This window comes from Xyrauchen texanus, chromosome 5 (genome assembly GCF_025860055.1).
Source record: "Xyrauchen texanus isolate HMW12.3.18 chromosome 5, RBS_HiC_50CHRs, whole genome shotgun sequence".
Taxonomy (NCBI): Eukaryota; Metazoa; Chordata; class Actinopteri; order Cypriniformes; family Catostomidae; genus Xyrauchen; species Xyrauchen texanus.
This window is the reverse complement of record NC_068280.1, coordinates 11490992-11513440: the sequence shown is the minus strand read 5'-3', so window position 1 is coordinate 11513440 and position 22449 is coordinate 11490992. Positions and strand designations below refer to the sequence as shown.

Sequence of the window (22449 nt, the reverse complement as noted above, 5' to 3'; positions counted from 1 at the left end):
TTGGGAGTCCTTGGGGCCTTCTAGTTTGGCATCATTCAGCGAGAGAGTGAGAGAGCACAAGGCTCAGAGGGCAAGAGAGGCAGGAAGCAAAAGAGGCTAAGAGTGAGCGAGGAAGAGAGAGGGCTAAGAGAGAGAGTCAAAGTTGGAGCTTGACTTTTAAGGCAGGGAGGTCACGCCTCCTCTGGGAGAAGTGACCCAATGAGACCCCTCCGTTTTGGGCACGAGATTGTTTCTTTGTCCTGTCAAGGTTCATTTACATGTCATTTGCATAATTTATGACCGGGTCAGGATTTTGGGTTTAATCACTCAAAAGACAGTAAAAACATAGCAGAATACATTTTTAACGTAACCATATATTTATATTCAGCTCGGGCAAGTCGTAAGCTTTGATTTGATACCAAGAAAAGTATATTTGGTACCTTTAAAAGTGGGTTTAACAATCTTAGACTCTATATATATATCCTCAGAGTTTTACTACACAACTAAACAATCTTACTAGTTTGATATACAGCAGAAATACCAAAGCCTACGGGGATAAAAACATATTTCCTTAAACATAAGCCCTTCTGGGCTTTAAATGTGAGAAACGTGTGTGTGTCTCTCAACTTTTCACATTCCTTACTCATCTAAGGAGGGGGGGTGCGGGGCGAGTCACATGAGTGGGGTTTTATGACCCTTCGCAAGAATGTGTGCATTGCATTCAGAATCAATGACTTCATTTTTCTCCATCCATACCCTACAGTCCCCCTTTTCGTCAGATGAAGTCCCTGTTGGAGACATCATCGGACGACAATCATCACAATGACGGATGGCAGGTGAATCATGAGGGTTTTGTAGCAGGTGGTTGTTCCACGGTGGGTGATGTAGACAGTAGCCACATCCAGGTCTCTGCAGCAGGTGCAGAGGCAGCAGGTGCCTTGACAGTGTGTCACCTGTCATTATGAAGTCAGTTCGTTTGAGGCAGGTGCTTGTTTGTGGCTGCAGGGAGTGGTTATGGGCATTGTGTAGTGTGGAGAGAGTTTCAGACTGACCTAGTACTGGTAGCAAAAGGGCAGCAGGTGGCCGTTCGCCCTTGGTTCGGCACCCAGTCACCAGGTGTCTGAAGTCTGCAGTGTTACTCTGCTCTGGCAGCAGTGCTGACTTGAGCTTGCCTGAGTGGTGTTGGGCAAGAGTCAGAGGTTTGTTCTTCCCAGTACTCCTCAGGGGAGTTCTGTTCCAGGAGCTCTTTTGCTAGTGCTAGCAGCTCTTGTAACTCAGTAACAGGCGTTTCTAGCTGTCTTTGTGCAGCCTCTGTTTCTAGCTGTCTTTGAGCAGCCTCTGACTGCTGTGGGACGTCCTGTGGTGTTTGCTGGGTGAGGCCTTGTGTTTGTTAAAGGCCTTCTGTGTCAGGTCACGCAGTTGTTGGATAGGCATTGTGTGGGGGCAGGCCATAATGCCTAAATGGTGACTTACCATAGGATGGAGGTTTCGGAGGAAAAGGCACTTGAAGCTGGTGTCCTCCTCCATCCCAGGTTTGTTGCGAGCTCCGAAGTAAGCTCGTCTGAGTCTGTGGTAGTAAACATAGGGAGTTTCATGCCGACCCTGTTTGGTGTCTAGGGCAGCGATCAGTCCGTTTTTAGACTCTGAGAATTCCCTTATGATGGCTTGTTTCAGCTGCTGGTAGTTAGACTGGATGTTTTCTGGCTGTCGAGCCAGAAAGCGTCGCAACTCTGGGCTGGACGTGATCCAGATCAGATGGAGTCTATCTTGATGGTTCACACTCATCAAAGACTGCAGGTGAAAGTCAATGTCTCGCAGGTAAGCGTGGACGTCGTGGTCTCCTGCAAGCTCTGGTGTAAATGCAGGGATATGTCTGGCCATTCGGTTGAGGTCTTTGAGTGTCGCTACACGTGTCGTTTCAAGATTCGTCTGAATCAATCCTTTTCCTTCCGCGGCTGCAGAAGTTTTAAGGAAACTGTCCGATGACGTGTTAAGCAGAGGGGTTTGTCTCCCCTTTGTAAATCTGTGCTTGGCTGGGGAGGTTTCTCTGCTGATTGCAAGTGGGGGAGTGAGATGTCTCTCCTGCTGTGGTTCATTTTGCAGCAGGTAAGAGTGTCTCAGTTCTCGTTGGACCATGTCAAGTTCATCTTTGGTGTTGTCCAGCTGCTGAGTCAGCACTTTAACTTCAGCTCTGGACACATTCAGTTGACCTTCACAGGCCATGATTCTGGCATCTTTGTCCAAGAGTTCAGAATTTGCTGTTTTTAACATTGAATCTTTGTGAAAGAGTACCTTTTCCAGGTGCTCTCTGGCTGTCTTTTCCAACTGCTCTTGTTGTTTAGCAGCTGCCAGAGCCGTTTGAAGTCTGTGGATTACCTCCTGTGACTCCCTTCTGCCAGGGTCCTTGTGTCTGTCCTGAGCCTCCATCTCTAGCTGGTCTATGCGGTTTTAGCATGTGTCAGCTCCGTTTGGGACTCAGTGATCTGGCGTTTGAGGTTGTTTACCTCCTGTTTCAAACCTGTGAGGTTGTGGGCCAGGACGATAACCTCAGTCAGATATTTGTGCTCATACCTCTGGTTTGAGTCGTCTGTCATTAGTTCTTTTCCCTCGTTTTCCAGTTGCTTTTTGTTCTGTTGCTGAAGGTCGTCAGCAGCCATGGATAAAAGGGTGTTCCTCAAAACACCTAGCCAGTCCTTTTGGCCTGCCATCTGGGCAGTTAGGCTGAGCATCTGCAACATTTTGGCACACTTCTGGTGAGAGTAAAGGCAAGAGACTAATGCAAGATCAAACAGAATTTGGAGCTAAAGGCAAAGTGAGACAGCAAGGTGTATAATGTACAGCTAGGTTTTGCTAGGTGTGGTTAACAATTGAAATGTGTTCCTGATTATTACTATCTTAGCTGCAAATAGCAGGGTGCTCAGATTTGTGTGGATCTGAGTGGCTTTGCTAGAAGAGCGTAAGCCTAGATTTAATAAATGACTTAAGATGTTTCTTTGGGTCAAATTATTTATCAGCACTTACTGATAGCATACAACAGGCTTGATCTTTGAACACATGAAGAGGAGAAAGAAAGAGGAAGAAAAGAGCTTTCCTATTAGATTGTGTCTATTAGTGGTGCTCAAAATTATGCCATAGAAATCGTCTAGATTACTAGTGTAGCTGGCTCATAAAATTTAAGCTACTTTTTGCAAATAAACACAAAATCGAGAAGAAAAGTATGTCTAGTTACTTTTGCAGTTTTATGGGGAAATAAAACCACACTAGACCCAGAGGGTTAAATGGGAAAATGAATAGCTGACTTCTATTATTAGTAAAAATAATAAAAAGACTTGAAGAAGTGATTAAAATAGCAGAATAACCTTGTATTGGGAATAATCAATAGCACTTATGATCAACAATTAGATTTGCTTTGGACATCATTCTATAGTTGGTCACAGCTGTTGCGTGTTCAAGACCACACCATGTGTTTGTCCCTCTATAAAGTTTAGTCAACGTGCCATTGAAAGTTCCCAATAACTATAAAAATTCTTCTCTATCTAAACAGTTTACATGTAATTAAGTTTTTAGATTTAATTAACAAAGTAACTGCAAATTTAGCTGAACAGCGTTCAGTAAGGGATGAACCTGAAAGGTGCAGGTGAAGTTAGATGAGAAGAATTAAAGTTAAGGAAAGAGAAAGTGAAAATTCAGAAACCAGAAATGGGGTTAAAGGAAAATGGTTTAGATCACTTCACTCTGCATGCACACAAGCTGTAGATAAAGGCTTCATGTAAATTATGCTAGCAGCTAACTGTTGAAGCTATTAGTTAGCTTAGCCTAAGCTAAGGGGCTGCTAAGTTGGGTTAGCTTAGCCACCTAGGCTGGTTTGTTTACAAAATGGCGTCGGAAGGAAACACATGCGCTATCTGGAGTGAGCACTTCCCGTGACAAGTCGTTGTCATGGGAACCAATGCACTTCAGAGTTTCAGTGAGTGAAACACAGTTTTGATCACCAGGAAGCTAAGCCTCTTAGATGCACAGATAAAGTTTAGATGAAGGACATCAATCTAACTATAATTTGTAAGGCCTTTATACTGTGAAAAGGGAGCATCGCCCAAATCTACATTTATATAACACTGTACTGAGATTTCTTCATCAGAAACAGGTTAAGCAATCAATTCTGGTACAGTTTACATGCCGCTGAGCTGAGATTCCTTCATCAAAACAGACTTACACTTTAATACTGAAATTAGGGTTTCTCCGCTAAAATCATATTACTCGTACACTGATGCCTTTTGAAAATATGCTTAAATGTGTTAAGACTCTTTCAATTACAGTAGAGATGTCAATTCAAGCCATCACTTTATCCACATCCAAACAAGCCAGCAACTAGTGAAGCAAATGCCGTTTCGCATGTCATGTCCTATTCTGACCGGAATGCATACTTTTAGGTTGACAGTGGTTCAAGCTCATAACCTTTGTTTAATCATGCCCGCATTCTCCACCATTATGTAGCGAATCAGCTCTATAGTCTTCCACCATTAGGTAGCGAATCAGCTCTATGAAATATTAATAATCAATCATAACTTGTTATAATCGATTATGAATATTTGGATCAGTTAATCGGGTTAACTTGATGTAGCTACATTAACATTACAACCAAATACTCGGTTCATCCCGTGAACACTCAATTTTGGTTATTAATTAATTAATTAATAGAAATGTACATTTCCGGGCAAGGGAAATGTCTTTCTTACTAAGTATTAAGAGCAAGTAGTCAAAATCTATGATTAGTGACTTTAGATATGAGCTTGAGACACAGACAACTTTACCTGTGACATGAACAAGACTTTATTAACTAGACTAAACATTTAAACTACTCTAACATACATATACATACATTCATACAGTTTACCAAGGGAAAGAGGGCTGAAACAGAATACAGGAAGGCAAGAAGTTATAGCATTGTTTGAAGTTCAGCAGATCAACAGCCTGAGCAAACCATCATATTAGTTCTGACACGCCCTTTTTAGAAAGGGGTTAAGGATACTTAATGTATCAAATAATGAGACTAAGTTTGATACTTGCATGTCCCATTTGAATTAAACTGTCCTGATGCAATTTGTTGAGGCTCCAGTTGATCTTTGATGATGTTGTCTTGATGAGAGAGAACCAGTGAGAATCAGAGACAAGGCCGTACGTAGCCTGGCACATGCTTGGGAGTCCTTGGGGCCTTCTAGTTTGGCATCATTCAGCGAGAGAGTGAGAGAGCACAAGGCTCAGAGGGCAAGAGAGGCAGGAAGCAAAAGAGGCTAAGAGTGAGCGAGGAAGAGAGAGGGCTAAGAGAGAGAGTCAAAGTTGGAGCTTGACTTTTAAGGCAGGGAGGTCACGCCTCCTCTGGGAGAAGTGACCCAATGAGACCCCTCCGTTTTGGGCGCGAGATTGTTTCTTTGTCCTGTCAAGGTTCATTTACATGTCATTTGCATAATTTATGACCGGGTCAGGATTTTGGGTTTAATCACTCAAAAGACAGTAAAAACATAGCAGAATACATTTTTAACGTAACCATATATTTATATTCAGCTCGGGCAAGTCGTAAGCTTTGATTTGATACCAAGAAAAGTATATTTGGTACCTTTAAAAGTGGGTTTAACATTCTTAGACTCTATATATATATATCCTCAGAGTTTTACTACACAACTAAACAATCTTACTAGTTTGATATACAGCAGAAATACCAAAGCCTACGGGGATAAAAACATATTTCCTTAAACATAAGCCCTTCTGGGCTTTAAATGTGAGAAACGTGTGTGTGTCTCTCAACTTTTCACATTCCTTACTCATCTAAGGAGGGGGGTGCGGGGCGAGTCACATGAGTGGGGTTTTATGACCCTTCGCAAGAATGTGTGCATTGCATTCAGAATCAATGACTTCATGATTCTCCATCCATACCCTACAATATAATGCAAAAAATTTGTGACTCAAGCACAGAAAAGGACAAAAAAGAAAACCCACCATAAAACCACAATGAAAGTAAATTCAACTTTTGTGTTCCACTGAAGCAAAACATTTTATAAAAAGGCATACGGGTTTGAGCGACATTAGGTAAAATAATAATAGTGTTTTCATTTTTGGGTAAACTCTTTAAAATTATTTGTTTAAATTACAACTGTTGTGAACATAATATTGGATTTGATATTGCAATCTTTTTGTGGGGGTTTTAACAGTACATATTTCGAGACTTTTATCAGCCTTTACCCTGTTTTAAAGATTGTCAAACGACTGCACAATTGGAGCCTGTTAAACGGGCGTGCTTCATCCTCATAAAGAAGATTGATCCTCAGTGTCCCGTTCAGGATGGCCAGCCTTACTAAAACACAACTTAACCTGCACACACGAGGCTGCCTTGCTAGTATATCTGCCACCTGGAGTCACATAAACCACTAACATTTTGGCAGGAGCTATTTGTCAGTCTTAAGCCTGATAAGATGGTCGGTGGACTTGTCCGAAAACATCTACTATTGTTTGGCCCATCTGCTCTTCCTCGCTGACATGAGGCAATAAATGTGTCTAAATTTGAATAGTGGTTGTAACACAGTGCCTATGTGCTATCTTATGTCCATCCATCTATCTTGGTTTTTAAATTGTGCAACAAAAGACAGCCATCAAGAAGAGCCTTATATTATTGTTTGTCAAGAAGGATGATAACATTACAGGGCCTGATATATTAAAGGCATAGTTCATCAAAACATAAAACAATTCAGTCATCATTTGCTCACCCTCATGTCGTTCCAAACCACTATGACGAAACGCATGCACGCACGCACATACACACACAAAACAAAATTACAAAATAAATAAATAAATATATATATATATATATATATATATATATATATATATATATATATATATATATATATATATATATATGTATATATATACATATATTTTTTTTTTTTGTGTGTGTGTGTGTGTGTGTGTGTGTTCAACAGGGACCTACCAATACAGTATATAACCACTTCAATCCCGTTTACATGTTACTTGCCATTACTCTGATTATTTGCTGAGTAATGTGATGTTTTAATGCTTTTTTAATAAATGAATATTTATTACAAAATGTATTGCAAATATGTCTCTTTAAATGCAGCTTGACAAAAGGAAAATTATTGAGTCATTTTGAACAATTTACTAAAATAACCACTTCATAAGAGTCATGTTTGACTACACATCTGTTTTGATTAACAAAATGAATCGGTTCATAAGAGTCATTTGTGTGTGAGTCGGAATACACGCGAATGTTAATCAAAAACTAATTTCAAAGACGTGTTTCCTTCCCATTATTTTGCAGCATATGGTCTTTTTATCTCCCTAACATTCAATTTAGACTGCAAAAGGACATTCACAACTCGAGAATATATTTTTTCTTTTGCATGCTGTTGCACTGGATTAAACAGCTATTCTTCCTGTGCTATTTATCACAGGGGCTGCATGGATTGCTTTAATTGAAATTAGTCATAGAAGAAATAAGGATTGTCTCATGCCATCAAATGCAGAACATGTGTGAAATTGTTTAGAAAACGGCTACATACTTCCCTGCTCCACCACCCCTGGCAACATAAAGAGAAACTGATTAACTCAGTCCAGGCCAGCCATGACGGACAGGTTGACCCTACCATCGTAATAAGTCAAGCTTGAGCCCCTAGTATTCATTCTTAATGCATCCTGTCAAATCAGAGTTGAATTTAACTGATGGCATGCTGCCTCTGTCTCGCCTCACACTATGCATCAAGGAACCTTGGTTAAGTGAAGATTTTAAGACACCCCTTCTCAAAATCTTCTCTGAAGACATTCCTCTTCCACTTTAAATCTCAATTTCTCTGGCCTCTGACCCCAACCATAATTTAAGCAATATCACACAAGCAATTAAGAGTGCTTGTGACATATTGCTAGTCTTCTGAAGACTTAGGATTTGTGTGAAACAACCTGAAATTTAAGTCATTTTTAGTGGAAATCTTGACATCCGTTGTGTGCTTATGAATGCTTCAAAGAAGTTCGTTCACAGTGGCTTGCATATTCATGTGAAAACTTGCAATGTTTTAAGAACTAAACAACAAGTGAGCATATCCCATTTCTCAAGCTTCTCTCCTGAACTCATGAAGGCACAACAGACGTCAACATTTTTAATGAAAAATTACTTAAATTTCAGGTTATTTATTACCAAAATCTATAGTATGCATTCAGAAGACTTGCAATATTACACAAGGCCACATGGACTGCTTTATGGAAATTTTGCGTTCTTTTTAAGCATTAAAGTGAGTATTCATTACAGTTTTTCCATTTTTGTTCTACATAAGAAAGTTCTACAGGTTTGGAATGACCTGAGGGTGACTAAATTATGACAGAATTTTCATTATGCGTGAACTATTCTTAGTAAACATCTGTAGTCTAGGAACACACACTCTTTGGAACTGCCTGTTGTATAAAGGTTAATATCAGGTTCATAACTCTAGCTTTTGAAAAGGTCTCACTCTTTGTTTCCTTTCTCTCCTAGGGCACTTTGTCTGCCTGTTTTGAAATGCCAAGACTATGCCTTAGTAAGCACACAAAGCAAGAAACAAGGAGACAACACATCATGGTAAAAAGCGTCCCGTCAGTCATCCTCTCTATAGCATCTTTACATCGCAAAAGTCTCTTGATGCCTGAAATATAATATTTGCACTCTGTAGTCTAAATTGGTATTTACATTTTAAGGAAAAAAAATTCTGCAAATTGTCTTGCTATGAAGGTAAGAGTGAGCAGGTGGGAGAGGGGTTTGTGACTGTACAGTACTCTGTTATGTCAAGCATATCTAAAATTCTAAGAGATTCCGATCTGGAAGTGTTCACAGCAGCTCTCTTTGAACATCAGACAATAGGTATGGTGTGTGAAAGTGGAGTCTCTAAATGTCATGTTTTATACCAGATAGCAGCTCTAACTGTGGCACTGTAGTATTTTCACACAACCATTATGAATGTTATTTTTTCATTAGAATATTCCTGTTAACTTATTCACACAACGAGACCTTAAAGGGATAGTTTATTTCCATTCCCCCAAAGGTTTAGCTTCTTTTATACCCATATGTCCGGGGGAGTGGCATGCAAATTCCACTCAACAATTCTCATTGGCCTTTTCTCAAAGATCTGAGGTGTTTGGGGCTCCCAATAGTGGCCCTTAGTGTCACTACATTGACAAAACATTGAGTGAGTGACAGAAGGGGAAATTAAAATTGTGCTCACCCAAATCCAAGAACAGAAAATTATTATTATCATTATTATTATTATTGTGTTCCACAGATGTGAGTCAGTCAAACGGGTTTGTAACAACATAGGGGTGAGAAAATGAATGTCTTTAACACCTACAGACTTAGGATATAGTCATGGATATTGACTGGAATTTTGTTTCTCTAAAGTGTGTGTACATGCATGCAACACACAGTCTTAATGATACTGCAATGGAGAGACCAGGATAAATGCATGAATCGCTTTTTTCATCATCATTGTTGTTGTTGTTGTTGTTTAGTTACTCCACTGGGAGGGAGATTCATACATTCTATTACTGAACATTTTAGTATGTTCAAAGATGCTGGAAAATTTTCCAATCACACAGTTCCATTTCTGTAAGAAAGAATGAGCGCAAATAAATAAGTTGGACTCGAAATGAATAGAGTAAGACCTTGCACATTTTTTTTATCATTTTTTCATTTCCTTCTCACTTTCTGACTACTGATGTGTGAAAATTATAAATAAATATATAGATCTCGAAATTCTTGCATGAAGGAGCTACCAGCAAACACGATTAGATTATTCATTCAACAAGCATCTCACAACAAATCGAACTTTTACTCTTTAGAGGTTAGAGAAGCACTCTGTAGTTTAAGGCTTTATCTAATCTATCTATCTATCTATCTATCTATCTATCTATCTATCTATCTATCTGTCTGTCTGTCTGTCTGTCTGTCTGTCTGTCTGTCTGTCTGTCTGTCTGTCTGTCTGTCTGTCTGTCTGTCTGTTAAAATCGCCCTTGAACATGCTGATGTAGTCAAGACCAGCTTGTGCATATTTCCTATTGTTGCACTTTCTAAGAGCAGAGTTCAAGGAAAGAGAGAAACCAACATGATAATTAACATTTTCTCCATTTAAAAGCTTATTTTGTAATCTTACATTTTTTTATGACAATTTAACATGTTAATTATATATTTTTTAAATGTGTTTAAAACAAATCATACCCCCTGACCTGCCAAACCAGACCACACATTATTAGATGAAGTGCAACAGATTGGAGGCGTTGTTACAAATGAACTGTTTTTCACAGAATCTTAAAAACTCATGCTGGAAACAGAGAGATGCAATGCGACACAGTGGCCAAAGATGTCTTTCTGACAGTAAAAAATAATGCAGAACAGCCTACCTTGGACAGACCTTTATGAGGGCATATATTAGTCAAACAAATGAGAGTTTGTTTTAAATGGTTAATCTCAAGTACATCAACTTAATCAGTTCATAATACAATAGTGAACATTGAGAAATGATTACCTCTTACATTAACATTAATTTTTTGACATAATAATAATAACTTATTATTACAAATAATAAACAGAAGAATTAAAAAAAAAAAATTGTACCCCCACTTTTCTCATTTCTGAGGTATATGCACTGAGACTAACTGCTGCTGCTATCTGAATAATGATTCAACCAGTAACAAACTACTCATTCAGAAATATCCCTAATATTGAGCTGATCTATTTTATATGCAGTGATTACCTGTCACCTCTATTTGGTATGTACTATTTTTCATGGCAACAAAGATCAGTGGAGGTCAGTAAGGGTAAATATGCAATCCAAATTGTATTCATGGTAATCATAACAGGTGTCATAACCTACAGTGGACAAATATCAACCAGCAGTGCTGAGCAGACATGCACTGAAAATGACAACAAGGACAGAACTCTGGCAGACCGGCCATCTGGAGCTGTGTGAAAACTCCTGTTGGGCTGATCCACATTTGGGATACCAATGTATTACATTTATTTACTTATTTAATCCTGGTTTAGGCAATCTAACTTGTTCTGCTTAATAACTCAAGCCATAATTAAAAGGTAGTTGGAGGTTGCTGAACCCGAGCACTATGGTCCATTCAGTCATAGGTTTAGCTGTATAGTGGCAGCCAAGTAATTTCCTCACATACAGGCACAAGTTATGTAGCCTATCAACAACTGGGCTTAGGGAGTAACAGATGGCAACTTGTGATGGCATTAAGTAATCAGAAAAATAAAAGTAACCCTAGTCTGTAATAGTTACATTTAAAAAAAAAGACTCAATAATGTTTTTCAAGAAAGAAACAGAATTTTCTTTTTGTCTGATATGCTGTATTTACTAACCAGCATCCAGGACTGGAAACTCCATTTTATAAGGAATTCTACTGAAGTGCTAATTTCATTTAATTGCTGTGGCATAATTTTAAATGCAATATACTGTATGCTTGTCAAAGATTTATTAAAAGTGAAGGGAATTTGTCAGATCTTATTTTACACATTTTGTGCTGTACTTCACATCATAGACTGTAGAAAATATCTTAGACTTTAAAGCTGAGCGGTTTTCTGCCTTGAACTGGTTTGATGCTCTTTCAAATGGAAAACATTACTTTAGACATTTTTCAAAAGAGCAGTGGGGATTTCTTTAAGACTGCAAGGGAAGCTCAGCTTCCCCTATAATGTCAAAAAAATAATGGTCAAATATGTACTATTGTGTAAACAATTTATTGACTAAAAATGCGTTAGAACACGTTCATCTCGAAGACGAGTTCGTTCAGAATCAGCTACATTACATATAGCAGGTCGGCTGACTCAGTTTACTTCTCATACATTCCCGTAGCGTCAGTGCATTTCCCTGTTGAAGCCGAGTGTCCATTGACTTCAATGGGGCTGCTCTGAACAGTTTTTTTCAGTGCTCCGAAAATAGACGGTCATTGGATAAATGCTGCGATTATGTCCCGCCCACGGACACTCAGCGTCTCTGGGGGTGAATGAGGAGTGGGCTGGCCCGACTCCGGGCTTCCGCGTGATGATTGGAGGATCTGTCGAAAGACTGCATCTCCTTTTGATTGACAGCGAATCTGTACTATAAGAAGTCACTGAAGCTATTTCAGGCTCAGTCCCATCGCGGATTTCTCAAGTGTAGTCGAAAGACAAACTGCTGCAACCTATTTCTTTATATTTGTTTGGCGAAATTGCTAGTCAATTTGCATAATACATTTCACACAATTATACACCACATTCCTTGTTTCAGTTTTACCAAGTTTAATATATTTTGTTTTAGAGCGTTCGTTCGTTCGTTCGTTCGTTCGTTCGTTCATTCATACAGTAGGCTAGGCTAGCGTCGTACGGGTGAAACTGTGCACGATGGCAGACGGTGCTAATATTGTCGACCTGATTTTGGCGAAGCCATTTGAAAGTCTTCCTTACGAGGAAAAAATTTGAATTAAACAGCAGGGCAGATCAACACCTAAGATTGATTTAGTGCAAAAAAATAGGGAAAAATAACAGGTCTTTTCAGCTCTCCTGGTATGACAAAGTTAGCTGGCTGACTGGAAGTGCTGTGACAAATAAAATGTACTGCTGGCCATGCCTCTTGATGAAACCATCTCACGGATGTGTTGTTTGGTCAAAAGTGGGGTTTGGAGATCTGTCTAACTTTGACAAGGCATATAAAAGACATGAAAAGAGCAATGAACATGTGAGTGCATGTGCAAGATTAAGTTGCATGGGCAGGATCAGGGTTGAGCATGCAATCAATGAAGGTGCTCGCATTCAAGTGACTAAACATAATGAAACAGTCAAACAAGTAGGGCAGAATTTACTTTTAAATAAGTTTATAATGTAGGCCGAAAATGAGCTTCCCCTCTTTGAAAGACCAGCAGCCGCCACTGCAAAAGAGATTGATGTTTATTAGAATGTTCACAGAATTGTATCCTTGATTCTCCTTTATTGGCAAATCCCTTTTCATCAAATTAATTGTGTGTGTGTGTGTCATGCTAAAGCCCATCAAATTGATTCTGTGTGTATGCATGTCCATAAAGTGCATTAAAAATATCTATATATTCTATTGTACAGTATATTCTTTTCTGGTAGCACAGTACTGTCTGACCACAATTTGACAGGGTGCAATAAAGTGAAGCCTGCTCTTAGAAAAGGCTTGAAAGTTGTATTTATTTACATTCTATTTTTTTCTGCAGTGATACAGCAATGTAAGCATAAATGGCTACTTTTCTATTCAGTTGCATTTTAAATTTTTTCTGGGTGAAGGTTGGATTTGTTCAAAGGCCTTAAAAGTGTTTAAGACTCCCTATCCTGAAGTACAACAACCCAGGTGTGTTTAATGTGTTATTAGTTTAACTTTAAAATAGACTTCTACTGTGTAAACACATTTAAACATAACCTTGAATGAAGTGAATGAATGAACATTTAATTTATATAGCACTTTTCTGACACTATACTCAAAGCACTTTACACAGTGAACAAGGGACTCTCCCCAACCACCACCAGTGTGCAGCATCCATCTGTATGAAGCGATGGCAGCCATAGTGCACCAGTACGCTCACCACAAACTGGCTATTTATTTAGAGGAGAGAGTATTTAGAGCCAATTTTTGGATGGGGATTATTAAGAGGCCATGACTGAATGATTGAGGAGGGATAATGGGGGGACTTTGGCCAGGACACAAGGGTTACACCCCTACTCTTTATGAGAAGTGCAATTAGTCGGGGATCAAACCCGGGTCTGTAGTGCTCAAGGTGTTCTACCACTGAGCTAACTCCTCGATTGTTGAACCTAAGAGCAGAAGAACAAAGAGTCTGGAAACTTGCGTTTCTTCCAAAAATATATAATCTTTTAATCGTAGAAAAAGGTCAAGTACAAAATAAACAGGAAAGCAGAGCGTCCACAAAACTGAGAAACAAAAGAGACACAAGGGTCAAAAAGTACAAATAAGCTGGGAGAGCCGAGCTTCCACAAAACTGAGAAAAAAAAGAGACACAAGGGTCAAAAGTACAAATAAACTGGGAGAGCCGAGCTTCCACAAAACTGAGAGACACAAGGGTTAAAAGGCACACATGGTTGAGAAACAAGCAGGTTTATATAGGGCAATGTGTTGTGGTGGTGGCGTAGTGGCTAAAGCACAGGGCTATTAATCAGAAGGTCACTGGTTCTAACCCCATGGCCACCACCATTGTGTCCTTGAGCAAGGCACTTAACTCCAGGTTGTTCCGGGGGGATTGTCCCTGTAATAATTGCACTGTAAGTCAATTATTACAGGGACAGACGCTTTTACAGGGATAAAAGCGTCTGTCAAATGCATAAATGTAAATGTAAATGTAAATGCAATGTACAGGTGCAGGGAATGAAGGTTAATGAGCAGATGGTTAAACTGGGTTAGGGGCATTGGTGCCCTCTGCAGGGGAAAAGCACCCCAAAGAGGAGAACTCTTACAAATATGTATATATATATACATATATCATCTGCAGAGTGCTCCAGTCCTGAATGCTCGCAGCCCAATTTTTCTAACCGCATGTCTTTAAATGTGCAAAATGCTCATGTGCCTGGAGTTCCCCTTCTGTCACTCACTCGTATGAAGTGACACAAGGGGTCTTCCTTGGACGCTAAATCGTACCTCTGAACCTGAGAAAAGGCAATGTCAAGTTGGCAGACAGAAATGCATGCCCCGCTCCGGACATGCGGGTTTAAAGGGAAGCGGGGCAGCGAATGCCAGTCATAATTTTTCTTCAGAGCCGAATGGTTGTGAAGCAAGCAGCTGAGTTCACTCCTGTTCCACTCACCTCTACCAGCGAGAATCATTGCTGTTGGATACGCATGGCGCATTTCCAGCATTTCCATTTTCTCTCTCTCTGCACGCTGTGCAGTTCCCTCCCCTGAGCTCTTCGACAGTGCTTTCTCTCTGTTTAAAAGAGTGTCTCCTCCTAAAAGAGTTTTATTTTCTCTTAAAGAGTCTGAGTTTTCCAGTCACAAAAAGAGCAATACACAGCAGCATTGAATGTCCTTTTCAGGACACGTCTTTTTCAAGATGCTTTTCTGCCCCTGTCTTGTTCCTGGATGTGGTCGATTTTTGTACAAGAACGACGGCCACAGACGCTGCCTCGTGTGCCTGGGCAGCGATCACACTGAGGCGGCATTCGTGGATGGTTCATGTTCTCACTGCGAGAACATGACCATGGCAACGTTGCGGTCGCTGCTCTCCTTCCTGAAGGTGAATGCTACTTCAGCCGCCCACCACGTCACTCCTTCTTCCCACGAACCGGGTAAATCCCCACGAACCACCCGCCCCCCGACACGCTCGTGTGCTTCCATCCAGGCTCGGGATGAGTGCGACTCGCCTCGCGGCCAGTCGGCATTCTCCCTCAACCCCCCGGGCTAGGATGATGACATCAAAGCTGCATCGGAGAGCGTCCAGGTTTCTGACGCAGAACACTCGACTGGGCTGCCGCCTTTGAGCCTGTAGGACAAAGTCATCACTGACTTCCAAAGCCTACAACGCAGCCGGACAGGCTGCCTTCGCCCTGCTTGCCATGACACTCCTGCAGGTCCATCAAGCCAAGGCACTTCTGCACCTGGGTAGTCCCGATCCCGATGTGCTGTAGGAACTGCGCTCTACCACCGACCTTGCTCTCAGAGCCACGAATGTCACAGCGCAGGCACTCGGGTGGGCAATGGCCACCCCCGTGGTCCAGGAGCGCCACCTTTGGCTGAACATGGTCGAGATGCGTGACGTTGACAAGGCTAAATTTCTCAATGCCCCCGTCTCCCAGCTTGGCCTGTTTGGCGACACCGTCGAAGACTTCGCTCAGCAGTTCTCGGCGGTGAAGAAGCAGACAAGGCAATTTCTCACATCATGTCACGGCGTTGCCCAAACAGCGTGCCCAGCACCCCACCTGCTCCACAAGGGCGTCCCCCTTCGACCAAACAACGGCAGGCATCTCCGCAACCTGGGCCCAGCTTGGCACCTTGCAGGCGGCCTACGCCCCCCGTCTCCAGGACCCCTTCCTGGACCAGGAAAGCTCCGAAGCGCTCCTGAGACGGGCAACCCAGGCAGCCGCATGTTCACTCCGGAGGTGGTACCAAGACCACTCCGTCCCCCGGTGGAGGGCCGGAAGGAGAATCCTTGTTTTCCTTATTTTCATTTGCCGCACCCTCTCCGGGTTGCGGTACCCACATGTTCAATAAAACAGTGATTTCCATTCGAGTCTTCTCTCAGCACTCTAGTCTCAGGACATCCTAAAAGATCCCGACATGCTATCTCCTGCTCCCCCCTCGGGGAAAGACCGCCTTCCCAGACTTAAGATTTTACGTCCTATGTGAGAGAAGGCCGCGGCTGCTGGGCTTGCTCTCATGCTAGGCATGAAACACCTTCTTCCCCCCTCTGGGGTGTGGGAAACCTAAGGTTTGTATGCCAAAAAAGAGTTGGGGGGCATTGGGGAGGGCTACGTGCAGCCGGCACAGGCGCCTCCAGCACGTAATAGTTTGCTTTGCACCTGTTTCTACAGTCACGTAACACGGTCACGGTGTTTTTATGGACACCTTGTGTCACTTCATTCTACAAAACGTTGAGTGAGTGACAGAAGGGGAATGTCATGGTTATTGTCATAACCTCTGTTCTCCAAGGGAGGGAACGAGAAGTTGTATCCTTCCTGCCACAGCACTAGACCTAGCACTGTAAATGGCCATGCTTCATTTTCGGCTCCTCAGTGCAAAATCCTGACTGGCATTCGCTGCTTCGCTTCCCTTTATACCCGTATTTCCAGGGCGGGGCTTGCAAATTCTGTCTGCCAACTTGACATTGGCCTTTTCTCAGGTTCAGAGGTACGATTCAGTGTCCAAGGAAGACCCCTTGTGTCACTTCATTCGACATAACGTCTCATTCCCAACCTCGGGGAACGGGGTTACAACAGTAACCATGACGTTCCTTGCACTAATTTGTGGGTCCCGAAGGTGGCAACCCTCACTTTTAAACTGTTGCTGTCTCGAAAAAGAACTAGAAGATGATGTAATTGCTGGTGAACCTCGGGACTTGAAGGTAAAAACAACAACAGTGGATGTGCAAGAGGGTGTGTGAGGAGGTCTGAAAATACCTTCATTTGTATAACTCAATTACAGTATATAGAAATATAAAGACATCTACATTTATCAGACTCAGCTAGAGTCCAGTGTCTCATAGCAGTTGTAGTGCTCATGCGCCAACTGCCTGTGTATGCGCGCACAGTTATTTAGAATATAATTAGACAGGCTCGCAATCGACTGTACGCAGAGGCTTTAGTTTGGATGATTCATTGTTGCACTGCTGAAAAAATAAACTCTTATAGGAGCCTAATCTGGTTTGCTGGTCTTAGCTGGTCTCCCAGCCTAGTCAGGCTTGTCTGTTTCCTGGTTTTAAAGGATTTTGGGCACTTATCAATACAGCAAAATTATCAGGATTCGGACAACATTTCTAAATTTGGCTAGTATGATATCGTGCGACTGTACTCATTTTAATTCCAACGACTTTCACTTCAGCCAGTGAAAATGCTGGACATTGTTTCCATCTAATAAGTGATATTACTTTGTTTACTTACTCTGCTGATTGGTTAAGTTTAGGTAATTGGTTTGGGTAAGGCGAAACTATTAACAAGCATGTCCTTAACTCCTTGTGCACAGAACTTGTGCTTATTTCCACATTAGACATCTGGGAATTTGCATGTGATGAATTTGTACGAGTTTATGCAAACAAAATCGTGCAAGATCATACAAAATTGCCAACTCTTAACTTATGTAAAAATGTTCACGAGATCAGGTTGGCACTTATTGTGTTTGTATTGTGAATAACAGTTGCCTACTTTTGATATGCAATGTCTATATGGAAGATAAGCCAGGCAGTATCACAAAGACATGAAATCCTTTCAAAAGCAGTTGCTCGCAGCAGTCATAGATTTTATGTTTTTTTGTCATCACACCATACTGTTTTTATTTTTATGAGTTGTGACACTGCAGGGTCTGGATACTTAGTGGTCACGTCTTCTTTGCGCTGGTGGTCAGGACAAACCATTGACTGCTGTTGTTCCTTTGTGAGTCTGGGTAATTAGAGACATTTGCAAATTTCTCTGTCTTGATTGCACACAAAAGGGCAGTGACGCCAAAGGCCTGGGATATAGAACTCTGATGACCACTGGGTGGAGCTGTCTCTCTGCCAGACACACACACACACACAAACTCCCCCCACACACACACACTAAAGAGAGGGTGAGACATCTAAAGACAAAGTGTCTAAAGACATTCCTGTCTTTTCTCAGTCATCTTGCCTAGTATAGACATACTAGACACTCCGATGTTGTCTGCTGAAAAAAAATCTGCAATGCTGTCCCTGAATTATCCCCTTACCACCTGCAGAATGTGGCTGTGAATTTGTGAAACTGCTCGGTGAGATACATTGGTGCCTGTTCGCTATCACACCTTCAGACAGGACAGCTTCCTTGGACTTACACAGTTTTTATGGGCACCTTTCCATGCTTTTACCTTGATGTATGTGTAGGAGGTTTTCCACTGTTTAGCATTATTGACAGTGTTGTATAAATTAACCATTTGTCATACTTGAGTAAAATTAAAGATACCTTCAAGGAAATTGACTCAAGTAAAAGTTAAAGTAGCTCATGAGAAAATGACTTAAGTAAAAGTTAAAGTAGCTCATGAGAAAATGACTAATATAAAATTTACTTAAGTATCAAAAGAACAGGTAAATTGCATAAATTACGGAACAGTTCATTAAACCCACGGTAACTTATTTGATTGGTGGTGCTCATCATTTACTTGCCCTCAAGCCATCCCAAATGTGTATGACTTTCTTTCATCTGCAGAATGCAAACAAAGATTTTAGAAGAATATTTCAGCTTCAAGTTAATTAAATGCAAGTGAATGGTGGCCAGATATTTCAAGCTACAAAAAGCACATTAAGGCATACTACTACAGTGGTTAAATCCATGTCCTTTTCACTGTATATCTTGCCATTGCAATCTCTAGGCACAATCATGATTTTAAGCTTGTTTTCACTTTCCAGTGCTTGTTGCATGTTCAGAGCCCGGGGTGGCACTATAGAAAGTATAATCGAACTTGATATCCTGATCATCTAGAAGACTGCTAATGTCAAAATTTATAGTCGAAAAAGGAGTTATATTTTAGTCTATTCTCACCCAAAAAACAATTTGATCCGTTCAGAAGACATCATTTAAACCTTAAATGACTCTTATGCTGCATTTATGTGCTTTTTGGAGCTTTAAAAGGTCTGGCCAACATTCACTTACATTGAACTGACCTACATAACAGCAATATTCTTCTGAAAATCGTTTTTTTGTGTGTGTGTGTGTGTGTTCTGCATAAACAAAATTTAAGTCCTTCACATCTTGGATCGAATGAGGGTGAGAAAATTGTGAGAATTGTAATTTTTAAACCAACCATCCCTTTAATGGGGCTTTCAAGTTGTCAAGAAAGGAGGCAGACGATGACTCTTTGTTTGGTTTAATAACGAAACAATAAAAGAACAGAGATCCAGGTATACAAGTGGTTCTTGTCAGCGTGCTTACGTTATGTCCCTCTTTCCACAGGCCAAGCCTTCCCTTTAAATCACATACACAATACTCTGACACCTCCCCCTTTTAAGAATTTGCTATAACCTTTTATGTTACAGTATAACTTGTATCAAAACATTACAATGACTCTAGTACATTAACTCTACATACATTAGTACCAGGCTGTGTGTTTAAAGATTCATCCTATGCTCTCTTAAACAATCATGTTTCCCTAATTTACATAATTTAACTGTATGCCTGACTTACATAACACATTAGTAATGTTTGACACATTTATCCACATTTTACTTCAGTTCACTTTTACTTCACTTAACTTTACCAAATAACATTGACATTCGAACAGTCTGTTAACCTCAATTCTTACACTACTTATAAGACATACAGTATTACAAATTCAGTTTCTGAACTGGTTTACTCACTCTACCAGACCTTGTTACTCTCCATCCTTCATTAGTCAGTGCAGGCAATGGGTCATTTGTTTGAACAGTGTCATCATCACACTTGGTTTCTGCGAGCGCCGTTGTTTTCGGCATCAGCACCGCTCTCTGAGGGACTAAGTTGTAAGTGACGACAATTTTGCCTTTTCATTCCCCCATCCGGTCTACCGATCATGTTGGAGCATTCCGTTGCACTTTGTCCCATTACCGTCACTGGAGTCTTCCACCATTTTTCCTCATCCAGCTTGACAAGGACTCCTGGCCTCAGCAGAAGGTAAGTTTCTCACTCCATGCCTTCTATTAAAATAGAACGCGTGTTGCTGATTAGCAGCATAATCTCGTGTCCATATCAGAGCCGGCCAATTTGGAATGAGGTTGCGGTCCAGAGTTGGTAATGTATTCTTGAGTCTCCGTCCCATCAAAAGCTCTGCCGGGCTCAATCCAGTTGATGCATTTGGGGTTGTTCTGTAGCTAAGCAACTCTGCCGTAGGATGGCTTTTGCTGACTGGACTGCACGTTCTGCATGGCCATTGCTCGAGGGATGTTGTGGACTTGAAGTTACATGTTCAAAATCGAATTCACTGCTAAATGACTGAAATATTTTGCTCGTGAATTGCGGGCCATTATCCTAAACGACTACTTCTGGGATGCCGAATCTTGCGAATGTTGCTTTGAGCTTAATGACAACTTGATTAGCTGTGGTGTTCGATATTTAATGATTTCCAAGAATCTGGAATAATAGTCTGAGAGTACAATATAGTTTTTTCCTTTGTACTCGCATAAATCTACCCCAAGGTGCTGCCATGGTCTATCGGGTAAGGGAGTTGGACTCAGCGGTTATTTTCTCTGTGTTCTTTTGTGTTCGCAGCAGAATTTGCACTTTTCAATTATCTGTTTTATTTCAGAGAATAGTCCTGGCCAACATACAGATGTCTGTGCTCTCTCACTACATTTAAGTCAAGTCCAGATGTCCTTCATATATTAGTTTGATAATTTCTCCTTGAAGAGACTCTGGAATGATGATACAGTTTCCTCTTGTAAGCAAGCTGTCAGTCTCAGACAATTCACTCTTGAATGCATGAAAGTCTCTTACCAAGGGATGTACAGCTCAAGCATGCTCTGCCATCCTATTCTAATTAAGTACTTCACTCTTAGCAATTTTTCATCTTGTTGCATTACATCGCGAATTGCACTTATTTTGCCTTTTGAAGTAGGCAGGCTTCCAACAATTGCATTGACATAGCAACTGACATCCACTTCAGTGGTGCTGTCCATGGTGCTGCTTTGTGAGCTTCGCGATAAGGTGTCTGCTCAACAAGTGTTTTACCTGGAGCATACTCAGCTGTTACATTGAATCTCATTAGTGTGAGTAAAAGTCTCTGGCATCTGATTGGTACATTGTCCAAATCTTTACAGTTTATCAAAGGAACCAGCGGCTTGTGGTCTGTAATGACTTTGAAATGCCCCAATCCACTCAGATAGTTGCTGAAATGTTCACACGACCAGACTCCTGCGAGTCACTCTTTCTCTATCTGCGCATAATGACGTTCAGCACTAGTGAGGGTTTGCGAGCAGTATGTAACAGGTTTCCAGCAGTCTCCATGTTGTTGGAGTAGCACTCCTCCCAAGCCATAACTGCTTGCATCGGCAGATACAGTTGTTGGCCTCTTTGCATCATAAAATGACAGTACTGGCGATGTCATAAGTGCTTCCTTTAGTTGTTTAAATGCTCTCTCCTGTGCTGAGTCCCATGTCTATGCTATTTCAGTTTGTAAAAGTTCAAATAGTGGGCCTCCCAGCATTGCCAGATGGGATATATATATTCCCACAGAGTTAATCATCCCCAGCACTCTCTTTAGTTCATGTACATTCTTTGGTGCTTTGAGTTCAGCGATAGCATTGACTTTCTCGTGGTCTGCTCGGACTCCGTTCTCGTCGACTACCTGACCCAGGAAATGCAGCTCCCTTTGTCTGATCTTTCATTTGTCTTTATTTAATCTCAGGCCAGTGAGTTCCATTGTTTCCATTACACGCTTCAGTTGCGTGTCCTGTTCTTGCATGGATGCTCCATATACGATGACGTCGTCCATGTACACTTGGACTCCTTCCAGGCCTGACAACAGCTCTTGCATTTTCCTCTGAAAGATCTCAGGTGCAATGCTGATGCCAAAAGGAAGTCTTTTAAAACAATACCTGGAAATCAGCGTGATGAAGGTTGTTAACCGGCTGCTCTCAGGATGCAGTGGTATCTGCCAAATGCCACTTGTGGCACCTGTGGCACCTGTTCGTTTTGAAAGAATTTCATCTGTTGTCGGCAGCATGAATCATTCTCTTGTGATATTTTCATTTAGTCTTTTCAGGTCAATACATATACGCACCTGTCCGTTGTGTT

At 41.2% G+C, this 22449-nt stretch overlaps 1 protein-coding gene across 1 annotated transcript in view; it reads right to left on the bottom strand.

Annotated features, from left to right (window-relative positions):
* Nucleotides 1-815: 815 nt before the first annotated feature.
* LOC127643739 (uncharacterized) overlaps nt 816-22449 on the bottom strand; it is a 445020-nt gene continuing 423386 nt past the window's right edge. Inside the window, exon 2 of the mRNA XM_052126595.1 lies at nt 816-932. The gene's annotated coding sequence lies outside the window, so the exon portion shown is untranslated. The remainder of the gene's footprint in view (nt 933-22449) is intronic.